The sequence below is a fragment of the Panthera tigris genome, chromosome C1 (genome assembly GCF_018350195.1).
Source record: "Panthera tigris isolate Pti1 chromosome C1, P.tigris_Pti1_mat1.1, whole genome shotgun sequence".
Classification (NCBI taxonomy): domain Eukaryota; kingdom Metazoa; phylum Chordata; class Mammalia; order Carnivora; family Felidae; genus Panthera; species Panthera tigris.
In genome coordinates this window covers 85,811,816-85,824,838 of record NC_056667.1, presented here as the reverse complement: position 1 = coordinate 85,824,838, position 13,023 = coordinate 85,811,816, and positions in this window count along the sequence as shown.

Here is a 13,023-nt window from a genome sequence, read left to right as displayed (position 1 = left end):
TCCCATGTAGGAATAAACACCGACAGTAATAATTTCAACAAAGGAATTAATTAAGCAGAGTCTGTGATTATCTTAACAAGAACTTGAAATCAAAAGTGATTGTGAATGGGCCACTAACCCAATCAATATACACACTCTGCCCCAGCATAATCAAAGCTGATTGCATATATGAATATTCAGTATATGTAAATTTTAAATCCTAGAATCACATCATAATGGATGGTTGTAAGAGACATGAAGTATATCTCTTTAAAGTCAAGCCTAGCCTCTGGGGCACTTGGCTGGTTGAGTTGAAGGAGCTTGGGACTCTTGATCTCAGGGTCATGAGTTCAAGCCCCATGTTGGCTGTAGAGGTTATTTAAATAAATAAAACTTTAACAAAAAATTAAAAAAGTCAAGCCTAGCCTCACTGAAACCATCTCAGGAAAGATGACAATCTGTGCTCTTTTCGAAGAGAGAGCCCACATGACACTTCATTTAACCATCAAGGAAGGATGAGAGTTAAGAGGATTTGTCAAAGGTATGAATTCTAACTCAACATGGAAAATCTTTCCCTTTCTCTTCACCTGCCAAGTAGGCTTCTGTCCCTCAACAATGAAAAAAGAGAGAGAGAGAGATAAGCGTTGTTATCCAGGGGGGGTTTCAGGTGGTGACCCTCAGAGGGGCAAGGGTTTCTTTACAGGCTCCTCCAGGGACTAGCTTGGGACTTTGTGCAAATCACAAAAACTCAGCTTCTCCAGGGGGACCAGTTAGAACAAGGTGTCCCATCTTCCGAGCTGTCACAGACACCCTCCGTGGCAGACAGCTAGTTGGGAGAGGGCCCAGGGTCAGCCCCAGGAACGTACCCTCTGCCAGACTCTTGTGCAGGCACCACTTCCAGTCACCACCCACCCAAGCCTCTGCCAGTTCAAGCTCCCCTCTGTCATCCGGGGTGCAACTGTCCTCCAAGACCACATCTAGCCTTTCTTTTGACATTTTTCCTTCATTAACGTATATCACCTTCGGGGATAATTATTTCCCAAGACTCAGCCACATTGTAGGGAATCCATTGTATGCACTGAACATCGACCTTTTTCGCCACTTTACAATCTTTATATGCATCAAAAAGCTTCTGAATAGTCACCATTCATTCAACAAACATTTATGAGATGCCTATACTGTCTCAGGCACAGTGCTGGGTACTGAAATCTGCAGTGGAACAGTTACAAGGGGCAGGAGTTCTGGAGGCCATTAAGGGAGCAAGGAATAAAAAGCCATTCCTGGAAGAGAGGACAGCATCACACAGTTTAGACAAAATGCTCAGAAAACTACAAGTTAGCTCAGAAAGGCTGCAGGCAGGAGTCTTTAAGAATTGGCAGATGTGAGCCTGGATAATTCGGTACTTTTCCAGGAAGTCTTCTCCAGTTGATCCCTAGAAAAGCAAACACCTCTGCCCTCTCTCCTTATTAAACATAAGACAATCAAGGCTTCCTACCCTCCCTTTCCCATTTTCCAATTCCCAATGCTTTTCCACCAATGAAAATAGATCATTCCCTATCTGCATTTTCTTTTCCATCTGTCTTCTGCATATACCCTACATGTTAATCCACATCAGTGTTTTCTGCCTGTAACCACTGGGAAGGGTGGAGTAGTCAGTGTTTCCTGTGACCCAGGAAGAAGAGAAAACAGAGGTTACCAGTTCTGGGCTATACAAGCCACTGTTTCCTCAGAAGCCTGGTTAACCTATCTTACTGTAACATCAGATACCTGTGTCTGCCAAGCATACATCGTTAACAGAAGAAACAGAATATTTTACACTCCCAAAAATGCTTTCTAGTGGCACAAAGGGAGCTAAGCAAAGGACTGGCTTAATTCAGCCAGGGGTAAGAGCAATACAAACAGTGGGAAGGGAGAAAGGCTGAGAAAGGCAATGGAGAAGGGGAAGGAGGCTCTGTGAGAAGTGCTCCTGGCTTTAGCACGCTCACGGGCATGACAATCATGTGCCTGTCCCATCCACAGGCTCACCAACAAGTCTTCCCCCAGCTGGCACTGCCAACCTGAGCAGGTTGGGACAGGAATAGGATGCGACCCAAGGGCTGTCAACCCGCAGGCTGCACAGTGAGCTGTGATGCAGCCTGGGAATGATGACAACAGTGGTGATAATAACAGCTGTGATGCGTTGAGTGTTTACAATATGCCTAGTAGATAGCTTATCTCCGTTTAATCCTCACAACAATGCTATGAAGTAGCTACTACTATTATCTACCTTTTACAGAAGACAAAAAACATGTTTCCAGAGGCTTCACAAATCTCCCAAGATCAGAAGCTTAAGTCAAACCCTGGTCTGTCTGATTCTAGAGCCAAGCTCTTGCTCACCTTTCAGTACTGCTTTTCATTCATTTTGTGTGTGTTCAACAAATGCTACCTAGTACTCACTGCCAGCCAAGTACTGTGATAAGTGCAGATACAACAAAGGCCAAGATTAAAAATGTCCCTGCCCCCAAGCAGGTTATACTCTTCAGAGGAGCTGGATAAAGAACACGCAAATAATGAAAATAAGTACAGGTTGCACTGAATGCTTGAACAAGGTGAATGGAATGTTATGGTAGAGGAAGATGGAAGAGAACTAGTTAATTGTATGGGCAGAGAAGGCCCCTTGATGAAGGGACATTACTGAGATCTGAAGGATGTGACACAGCCAGCCATGAAGTGACCTGAAGAAGAGGTGAGGGAACAACAAGACCCAGAACAGGCCTATCAAAGAAGAGGCAGGGGGTCAATGTGGCTTTTGTCTATAGAGAGTGTGGCAGGGAGCAGATCATGAGGGCCTGTAAATGCTGTAAAACAAGTTAAAATTGTCTTCTGTGTGCAACCCATGCCATTGTAGTTTGTTAAGCAGTAGAGTGGTGGCTTTTTCACTTTTTATTAAAAAGAGAGACAGCATACATGGATTGGAGGAACAAATACTGATAAATGTCCATACTCCCCAAAGCAATCTACACACTTAATGCCATCCCCATCAAAATACCAAAGCATTTTCCACAGAACTAGAACAAGTCATCCTAAAATTTGTATAGAACCACAAAAGACCCTGAGTAAATAAAGCAATCTTGAAAAAGAAGATCAAAGCCAGAGGTATCATAATTCCGGACTGCAAGTTGTATTACAAGGCTGTGGTAATCAAAACAGTAGAGGGCAGATGAAAAAATAGATACACAGATCAAGAAAACAGAAGAGAAAACCCACAATTGTATTATTAATCAATCTTAGACAAAGCAGGAAAGAATATCCAATGAGAAAAAGACAGTCTCTTCAACAAATGGTGCTGGGGAAACTGGACAACAACATGCAAAAGAATGAAACTGAACCACTTTATTACACCATACACAAAAATAAATTCAAAATGGATTAAAGACCTAAAATAAATTCAAAATGGATTAAGGACCTAAATGTGAGACCTGAAACCAAAAAAAAATGTAGAAGAGAGCACAGGCAATAACTTCTTTGACATGGGCTATAGTAACTTCTTTCTCGATATGTCTTCTGAGGCAAGAGAAACAAAAGCAAAAATAAACATTGGGACTACATCAAAATAACAAAGGAGGAGGAGGAAACAATCAACAAAACTAAATGACAACCTATGGAATGGGAGGAGATAATTGCAAATGACATATCTGATAAAAGAGTATTTAAAATATATAAAAAAACTTACAAAACTCAAAAATGAATAATCCGATTAAAAAATGGGCAGAAGGCATGAACAGACATTTCTCCAAAGAAGGTGCACATATGGCCAACAGGCATATGAAAAGATGCTCATCCTCATTTATCATCAGGGAAATGCAAATCAAAAGTACAATGAGATATCACCTTACACCTGTCAGAATAGCTAAAATCAAAAACACAAGAAACAACAGGGGTTGGTGAGGGTGTGGAGAAAAATGACTACTCATATACTGTTGGTGGGAATGCAAACTGGTGCAGCCATTGTGGAAAACAACGTGGAGGTTTCTCAAAAAGTTATAAATGGAACTACCTTATTATGATCCAGCAATTGCACTACTGGGTATTTACCCCAAAAAACACAAGAACACTAATTCAAAGGGATACATGCACCCATATGTTTACGGCAGCATTATTTACAACAAGCAAGATATGGAAGATATACCACATCTTCCATATCTTGCTTGTTGTAAATAATGTTGCTGTAAACAGCATTATATATATATATAATACATATATATATTCCATTATATATATTATATATATATATTCCATTATATATATATATTCCATTATATATATTCAACCATATAAACCATAAAAAAGAGTGAAACCTTGCCATTTGCAACAACATGGATAGAGTTAAAGTATTCTGATAAGTGAAATAAGTGAGTCAGAAAAAGACAAATCCATATGATTTCACTCATATGCAAAATTTAAGAAACAAACAACAACAACAACAAAAAACAAGCAAAAGGAAAAAAATAAGAGAGACCATAAAAAACCATAAAAAAGAGTGAAACCTTGCCATTTGCAACAACATGGATAGAGTTAAAGTATTCTGATAAGTGAAATAAGTGAGTCAGAAAAAGACAAATCCATATGATTTCACTCATATGCAAAATTTAAGAAACAAACAACAACAACAACAAAAAACAAGCAAAAGGAAAAAAATAAGAGAGAGAGAGACAAAGCAAGAAACAGACTCTTAATTATAGAGAACAAAGTGATGGTTACCAGAGGAGAGGGGGGTAGAGGGATGGATCAAATAAATGATGGGGATTAAGGCATGCACTTGTTATAAGCACAGGGTGATGTGGTTTTGGAATGATAGGGATTTGGAACTGACAGCCAAGAAAGAATTTTTGAGACATCTTTGGTGCAAAAAAGGTAATTTCATTAAAGCACAGGGACAGGACTCAGGGAAGGTAGAGCTGTACTGGGGTTGTAAAGAATGACTGGTTATATACTATGGAGTTGGGGGAGGTAAAGGTATACGGAGGCCTCCAGAAGGACTTTCATATGCTAAAAGGGACTCTTAAGATGCCAGGGGCCTTGCTATTATCAAGCTAAGGTTGTTTTCTCTCTAGTAAGGCACTGACATTAAGACAGTAGGGGGTTTGGGGCACCTGGGTGGCTCAGTTGACTGAGGTCTGACTTTGGCTCAGGTGATGATCTTATCATCACTGGGTTGGAGCCCTACATTGGGCTCTGTGCTGTCAGCCCATCAGCACAAAGCCTGCTTCGTCCTCCTCTCTCTGCCTCTCCCCCACTTACACTTTCCCCAAATAAATAAATATTAAAAAAAAAAAAAAAGACAATAGGGGGTTCCTGGAGAAATGTTATACTCTGTATTTGCCTTGAGTATTTGTCAATGAGCTGAAGGTCATAAAGAAATTTTTCAAATAAATTTTCATGTTTATTTATCTTTGAGAGAGAGAGAGAGAGAGAGAGAGAGAGAGAGAGCAGGGGAGGGCTAAAGAGAAAGGGAGACACAGAATCCAAAGCAGGCTTCAGGCTAGGTCCAATGCGGGGCTCAAACGAGATCATGACCTGAGCCAAGTTAGAGGCTTAAACAACTGAACCACCTGGGCTCCCAGAAGATTGCCTTTTTCTTGTAATTTACTAAGATATTTGTAAACTTAAGGAGACTCCCACCTTACATGATTGTGATCTCTATCAATTAACCATTTGTTTTCCCCCTTTCCTTTGTTCTTGGGCAGCCAGAAGTGCTAGAGGAATATCCCACAAAGGACCTGGAGGGGAGGAGGGATGTGTTTGCTGAGTCTCAGCTTGCATTATGCTCCCTCATCATTAACTAACTGTAATTAAAATAAAAACTTTAAGAAAAAGAAAGGCAGCATAGTGTTCTAGTTAGAAGCATAGATTCTAGAGACAGAATAACTGGCTGCAAATCCCTGACTTGCTGCTTGCTAATGTTAAAAAAGGGACAACAGGCCCCAAATGGAGTCACTTGTGCTAAGCCCACGTCACCAAACCAAGACTTAATACCGAACTTAATTACACTTTCAACCTCTCCCAGAAGTAGACTTGGGCCAGTTAATTTGGAATTTCCTCATCAGCACTAAGGTAATCTGCCTGATGGACTTCTGCTCTCCCCTAAAGGAAGGTGACCTTGCCGCAAACAATCCACTCTTGGCTAATGACTTCCTTGTCCTGTCCCCTTCTGCCTATGAAAATATTTCATTTTGCCCAAGTCTTCAGAGCTCCTTTCTATTTGCTAGGTGAGATGCTGCCCGATTCATCAATCATTGAATAAAGCCAATAAGAACTTTAAAATTTACTAGGATAGGGGCACCTGGTGGCTCAGTCAGTTGAAAGATCAACTTCAGCTCAGGTCATGATCTTGTGGTTTGTGAGTTTGAGCCCCGTGTCGGTCTCTGTGCTGACAGCTCAGAGCCTGGAGCCTGCTTCAGATTCTGTGTCTCCTTCTCTCTCTGCCCCTTCCCTGCTCATGCTCTGTTTGTCTCTCTCTCTCTCTCTCTCAAAAATAAATAAAAAAAATTTTTTTTTTTAATTTACTAGGATAACTCTTGCTTTTTAACAGATTTGGTGGCAGCCGTGGGATCTGAAAGAGACTTTCAACAGTTTGGGAGACAACAAAAACACAGGCATGGTCCCCATACACTCTTTGAGTTCTCTTTCTCACTGTTTCTGAGGGCCATGGGTTAGCTCCTCTGGATTCTGAGCTCCACTTTCTCTGCATCACACTCCTGATTTAACTGGCTTTCCAGTCCAGCGCTTGTCAGGTGAGCTTGAGCAGGCACACAGTTCCATCTGGAACTTGAGTCCCTAGTCCTTGGTTCAGTCCCCAGCTCCCCATTTGTTTGGAATCCTAGTCCATAGTCCCCATCTGTTGATTTCTGCTGGCTCAGTCCTCTCCCCAGACCTCAGTTCGATGCTGGGAATTGCCAGTCGTGCACACAAGGCTTCCTATTGACCAGTCAGTAATATCTGTGGTTACTGCTGGCATGTTACTATGAGCATGTTTATCTGTCTTGCTTTGTATAATTTAAGGCTACTGCTAAGGGACTCTTGGAAGCCAAAAGCCATAAAATTGGTGGGCATGAGCCAAGCAGTAGAGGCTATCAGAGCACTCACCACCTAACTCTAAGACTCCTGTGTTAGGATAAATTGGTCACAGAACGGGTTAGACTGGCGTTAGGTCACCCACCGACCTCAAGAAATTTCCATGCAGTGAGATACACTGTAAAGCACCACACAATCCCCAGCCTCAGGGCCCATCCCTTTTAAGAATTAGCTTGGTTTCTGGGGACCCAAAGGCTTAGCTAAAAAAATGGGATCCTTAAATTCCAAGGAGTTGAGCATGCTACCTTCTAGCACATCTGCTTACTTTATGTATAAAAACTGTGATCCTGGAAGCTATGAATATCTACAAAAGTGGCAAAATTTGTATTAAATTTGTGTCCTAAACTTGGCTTGCTAACTGTCAGGTTCGGGGTCCCAGAATATGGCTGGACAGAAATGTGGGTAGCACCCCCATTTGCAGCTAGAGATTTGTGGACAGAAATGTGAGTTAAACTCCATTTGTGGTTAAGGATCCTACCAAACCACCACCAGCCTTCAGGGAAATCCCAGCCCAGAATTACGGTGGCCATTATGGAGAATATTGCAATGAGACAAGATTATCCATTTAAGCAGTACACTTCAAAGCAAGGGCTCTCAAATCAAACAGAATGGGATACCTAATTTAATTGCCATGCAGAAGCTTCCTAAAGGCTTCAAGACTCCAAAACACCTTCACTGAAAAACTCATTGTAAAACGTGGAAGAAAAAATTAAAGACACATGTGGGACCTAAAACGAAACACTGAGATGGATGCAACTCTTACTGCTCCCTCGATTTTTCTTGACTCAAGTACTCCTTCTGGTAGTAATCCTCCATCTGAATTCTTTCCCCTCTGAAGAGACCACATGACCATAAACCAAAGCGCACCAAGTTAGTGGCTACTTAGAGACACCCCCAGAGCTACCCATAAAGGAGAGCCCCCACATGGGCCCCGCCCAGGGCTGATGGGACTCTGAGGGATTCTCTGGTAAACTGCCACATTATTTTCTTAAACAGCCAAGGGAAACTAAACCTAAAATTAAAAATTGATTAGAAACCTTGCCAAATTCTAGTAGATATCAGACCTACACTCTCCACTTTAAACTCCACTCAGAGACTGCAGATGGAATCCCAGGAAAACGTCCTTTGTGGAGGATTTACTAAAATATTCCAAAGACAAGCTCTAAATCCAGAACATAAAAATCTTTTTATTTCCATCTTAGTTGGAAATCTCCCTGATACAAAAAAGCAAATTGATAAGAATGTGATAGGTTGGAAGATCAGTCCCTTGATGTCACCTGGCCACAACCCAATTCTTTGAGGGATTAAAAACAACTTTCCTTATTTTACAAATCTCTGTGAAACCAGAAATGTGGCTCCATTTTTTATCAATCCCCAAACCTCCCCCTATTTATCTTAAAGGGCTTGTAAATATTGTAACAAGTCTGGCCTTAGAGAATTGGCATTCTGTTCCTATGCTTTTGAGATGTAAATATTCTACCTGATCTTCTCCACTGAGCTTTATCTAGGCCATCTCTTTGAAATGCAAAGTTCAGGGAGGTAATTCTTATCAAAAGGGAAAAAGGGGGGAGAGTATTTGAAACTTAGGTGAATACAAAATCTAAAGTGTTTTCTCTACAAATAATAGTAAAATAATCATCTAAGCAGGTAAATTCAAGTTATTCCATCTACCAAAACCACAATTTGGATTCAACATATTTTATAACTAGTGACTTTTGTATTATTGTACCTGATTCATGGATAGCTAAAATTTTAGAATAGACTATAAGGTCTCTTTTGGCATCTGTCTGTATGTTTGTGTGTGTGTGTGTGTGTGTTATACATGTATGTATATGTCATATACAATGCTGTTGTATACCTAAACAATGTTGTTGTATGTATATATTAATGATATATATGCTACATTCCTAACAACCATAATTAGTTCTCCATGCCTGAAGGGACATTTGAGTGGTGCATCACACTGTCTACCACAGGAATGTTCTTGAAAACATCTGTAGGGGAGTAGGGGAAACATGACTGGACAGAGGCATAAGTTAAACTGTGATGTAGTTCTAACAGAGACCTCCTCCAGTTCTTCAGGGAACTCTGGAACTGGTATGGCCCTCTAGAGTTGTCCTGAACTAAAGGCCTTTGTACCTTTGCTTCAACTAACATTGGATGCAGACTGTTCCTGGGGAAAGGGTCTAATCTTGAGCAGAAGACAATACTCAATGAAGTAATCAGTTGTGAACTGCCAACAGCCAACAGTTCAGCTGGCAGAATGAGTGCTGTAGTCCTGAAAGGAATATCTGGATGTTAGACTACAGTCTCCAGTAGGAGTTATCAGCCTATAGATGATAAATTAGGCCACGGACATGGATGGGATCCTGGGGAGAAAATGCAGAGTAAAGAGAATAGAACCCAGGACCTAGCCCTAAATCTAACTACTAGAAGCCAGAGGGGGAGAGCTGGTAAAGAAATGGTAAAAGAGCAGCCAGAATTGTGGGATCTAAATGGGGTGTATGTCTGATCAATTGGGGGCCCTCAAATGTGGGGCAACAACCAGCTGGAAGCCAATAGCACTTGAGGTGGAAGAATTCTCCTGAGACAGAACAAAGGAGATAGAAGTTTGTTGAATACACTGCAAGGGAGCAGCTGGCAAGTCCGCAGAGGAGAGGCTGCCTGCAATGAGGCAGTGGATGGAAGGGGAAAGTCGAGGAGATTTGGTGAAGTATGGAAGCTTCCCTTTTCTTGGTAACTGTGCCTGGTTCTAAGTAGCCCATTGGTCAGTTAGGGCCTCTGGATATTCTGAGGTGGGAAGCCTGCTGGGCCTGTCTGTATTCAGCTGGGGGAGGGGGGGGGCAGGGGCACTGTGGACCCTTTCCATTGTTTGAAATTGTTTGCCTAAAAGTGTCGTCTCTAAGAATGGCAGAAGAAAACCCAGGGGAGCAAGGTGTCACTGAAATCAGGGAATAAGGATAGAACCATTCCCCAAGGGGAATGATGCTGAAAGTCTGGCAAATGTAAGACACCACATATCCATTGTCTTACCAGCATAAAGATCATTGGTAACTGACTAAAGCTGTTTTAGTGACTAGTGGAGAGACAGGCCAGCTTAGAGTGTGAGGAAGGATGAAATGAAGTTCAGGAAGTGGAGACTACTTATGAACACAACTTTTTTGAGATTTACTTAAAAAGGAACATAAAAATAGGTGGGGGTAGTAGCTGGAGGTAGATAAGGGCTCAACATAGGATTTTACCTGTTTTATTTGTGCTTGCTTTTTATTTTGATAACTACTAGAGTATGTTTGCATATTGAGGGAAGATATGGATGCTGCTGGAGAAAAGATAAGAGAAGAACAAGGGTCAATGGCTAGCTGGCAGAGGCAATGGCTCTCAGGGCCAAATGGGAGAGACTAGCCTTTGGTAAGAACAGGACCATGAGGAAAGATGGGGAAAGATGTGGGCAGAATTATGGTTGGGTGGTAGAATAAATACATTCCCAAAGATTTACTTTATTTTCTCAACGAAATATAATTGCCTTGAGTAGGTTAATATGTGCTTGTACCTTGCAGTTCTGCTCCCACCCTAAACTATAATGGTCCCAGACTCTGCCTCTCATATTAAACAGGAAGAGAGAAACAAGGTGTGGCTTTGCAGAGCTAACAGCCACGGGCATATGTTGCTTTGCTTCTTGGCCTTCTTTCTTTTTTCTTCCATTTACAGTCAGGGGTGCCAGCTTTTAGACCAGTAACACAGGGTGGGGCTAAAGGTCAAAAGGTGACAAGATTTCAATCTGAACTCACTGGAGTGCTCAGCTGTGCTTCCTCATTTTAATCAGGAAATCCTGGAGTGACCTAGCCAGCAAGAACACATCTGGGGAGACAGACAGGGGAGGAGGGAAAAGAGAAGAAGGAGGAATCATGTAGCAAGGAAGGGGGAGGCTCATCTCTCTTCTCTGGGCTCAAAATGGATATTTCTTTAGTTCCTACCTTTGCATATATTCAATGTGCGCCCATTTTGATCTCTGCCGTACCTTTTCCCTTTGCAGTTCTGTTTTTATAATCTCTTCCCCGACTAGCGAGGATTTCATTGCACTTACACATAAGGTCTGTTGATTTCCAGATACACCCAAGATAATCAACATTATATCTTATTATATTATAAAGCATACAGATATTAGTGGTAAAACAAAGAAAATAAAACAAAAGGTATTTATTGACATATAAGTATAGTCCTAATATATTGTTTAACAATAAATGTAGGTTTTTAAAAGTATAGATCAATAAGTAGATATGTATTCAAAGATATATACGTAATATATATATATATATGTTTTTAAATGGCTAATACTTATTAAGTGGATATTATATACCAGCTATAATGTTAGCTCTGACTTTTGAAAAGTGATGTTTTTATTTAAAAATTTTATCAGTAGTTATTAATTTTCCTATATGCATTACTTCTGTAACTTAAAAAATTTTTTTCAATGTTTATTTATTTTTGAGAGACCAAGAGTGTGAGCAGGGGAGGGGCAGAGAGAGAGGGAGACACAGAATCCAAAACAGGCTCCAGGCTCTGAACTATCAGCACAGAGCCCAACACAGGCCTCTAACTCACATACCACGAGATCATGACCTGAGCCAAAGTTGGATGCTTAACCAACTGAGCCACCCAGGCACCCCGTGTAAATTTTTTATTTAAAAAATTTTTTCTGTAAAAATTTTACAGTCAATTTTAGAACCAGTATCAGGTCCCTGGTAAACCCTGTCATTTACAACCAGATTCCATGGTTCCTCCTCCCATTTGCAACCTATAATTGTATCAGACATGAGGCTGGACCATTCTTCTGCTCTGGTCAGTCTTTCCTCTGCTCTTTTTAACATTTGCCAACCCTAGGTCTGAGTTTGGAATGCCTTGCCAAGCTAAGTATCTTCTGGGCTCTGTAAATCACTAACAACAAATTTCATGTGTTAACCAACATTAACTTACTTTAATTTCTGTTCTCTTCTCAAAGAAGCTCTCTGATTTTTTAAAAGCCTATGCATGGTTCCCCCATTACTCCAGTGTTTGTGGCTTTGACCTCCAATCTCTTAACTACTTGAGTGCCAGAAGCAGCTCCCCACTGTGGCTGACTTCTTGCAAAAAGGCAATAAGTACCTCCTCTACCCCTAAATTGTCTCCTTTTTCACTCTACCTCTGTTGCATCTTTTCATACAATGAGAAAGAAAACTTGACTCTTTCTTTCTCATAAAGTTTGGGCGCAAGAAGAGAGATGGTAAACATGTGCTCAGAGGAAGTAACAGTGTTTTTGTATCATGTGTCAGTCATGTTCCAATCAGGAAAAATTATCCTGACAACCAAATAGCCAAGTACTTTTTAGCACTCATCTGTCTTCTATAAATTTAGTTCTCTGTTCTAGAGTTAACATGCCTCCTACATTCTTATAGATATGATACAGTTAAGCCTGCCGACAATGACAGGCATACGGTTAAAATTGCTGCAAATCTTCTTTCCTATTTCTCTCTCTTGAAGTTGAAAATTACCTGAACGTTGGCATCCCACATTTCCTGTTCAATCTCCCTATTTCCTTTGGAGATCACAACTAAAATGGCTGGCAAAACCTCCTTGAAGGCGCTATTTTTAAGAGAAGTGGGATGGGGAGAGAGAGTGGGAGCATTCCTAATTCCTGTAAGAAAAAAAAGGGCCAGAGAACTACTAGAGTCATGTTTCCTGATTTGTCCTGCAGGCGTTTTGACACCCTACTGGCCAAACTCCCTAATATTGTACTACTTTGTCATAGTTTCCAGGGAGTATTTTCCTGAACAGATTATGCTTATTTGATTTATAGGAAAAGTCTAAGACTTTTATAGATCTAAACTTTTCTTTTGGAAGCTACTCCTTGCACGCTGAATAAGACCCTAATTTGAATTAAAGAGAAAAACAGTA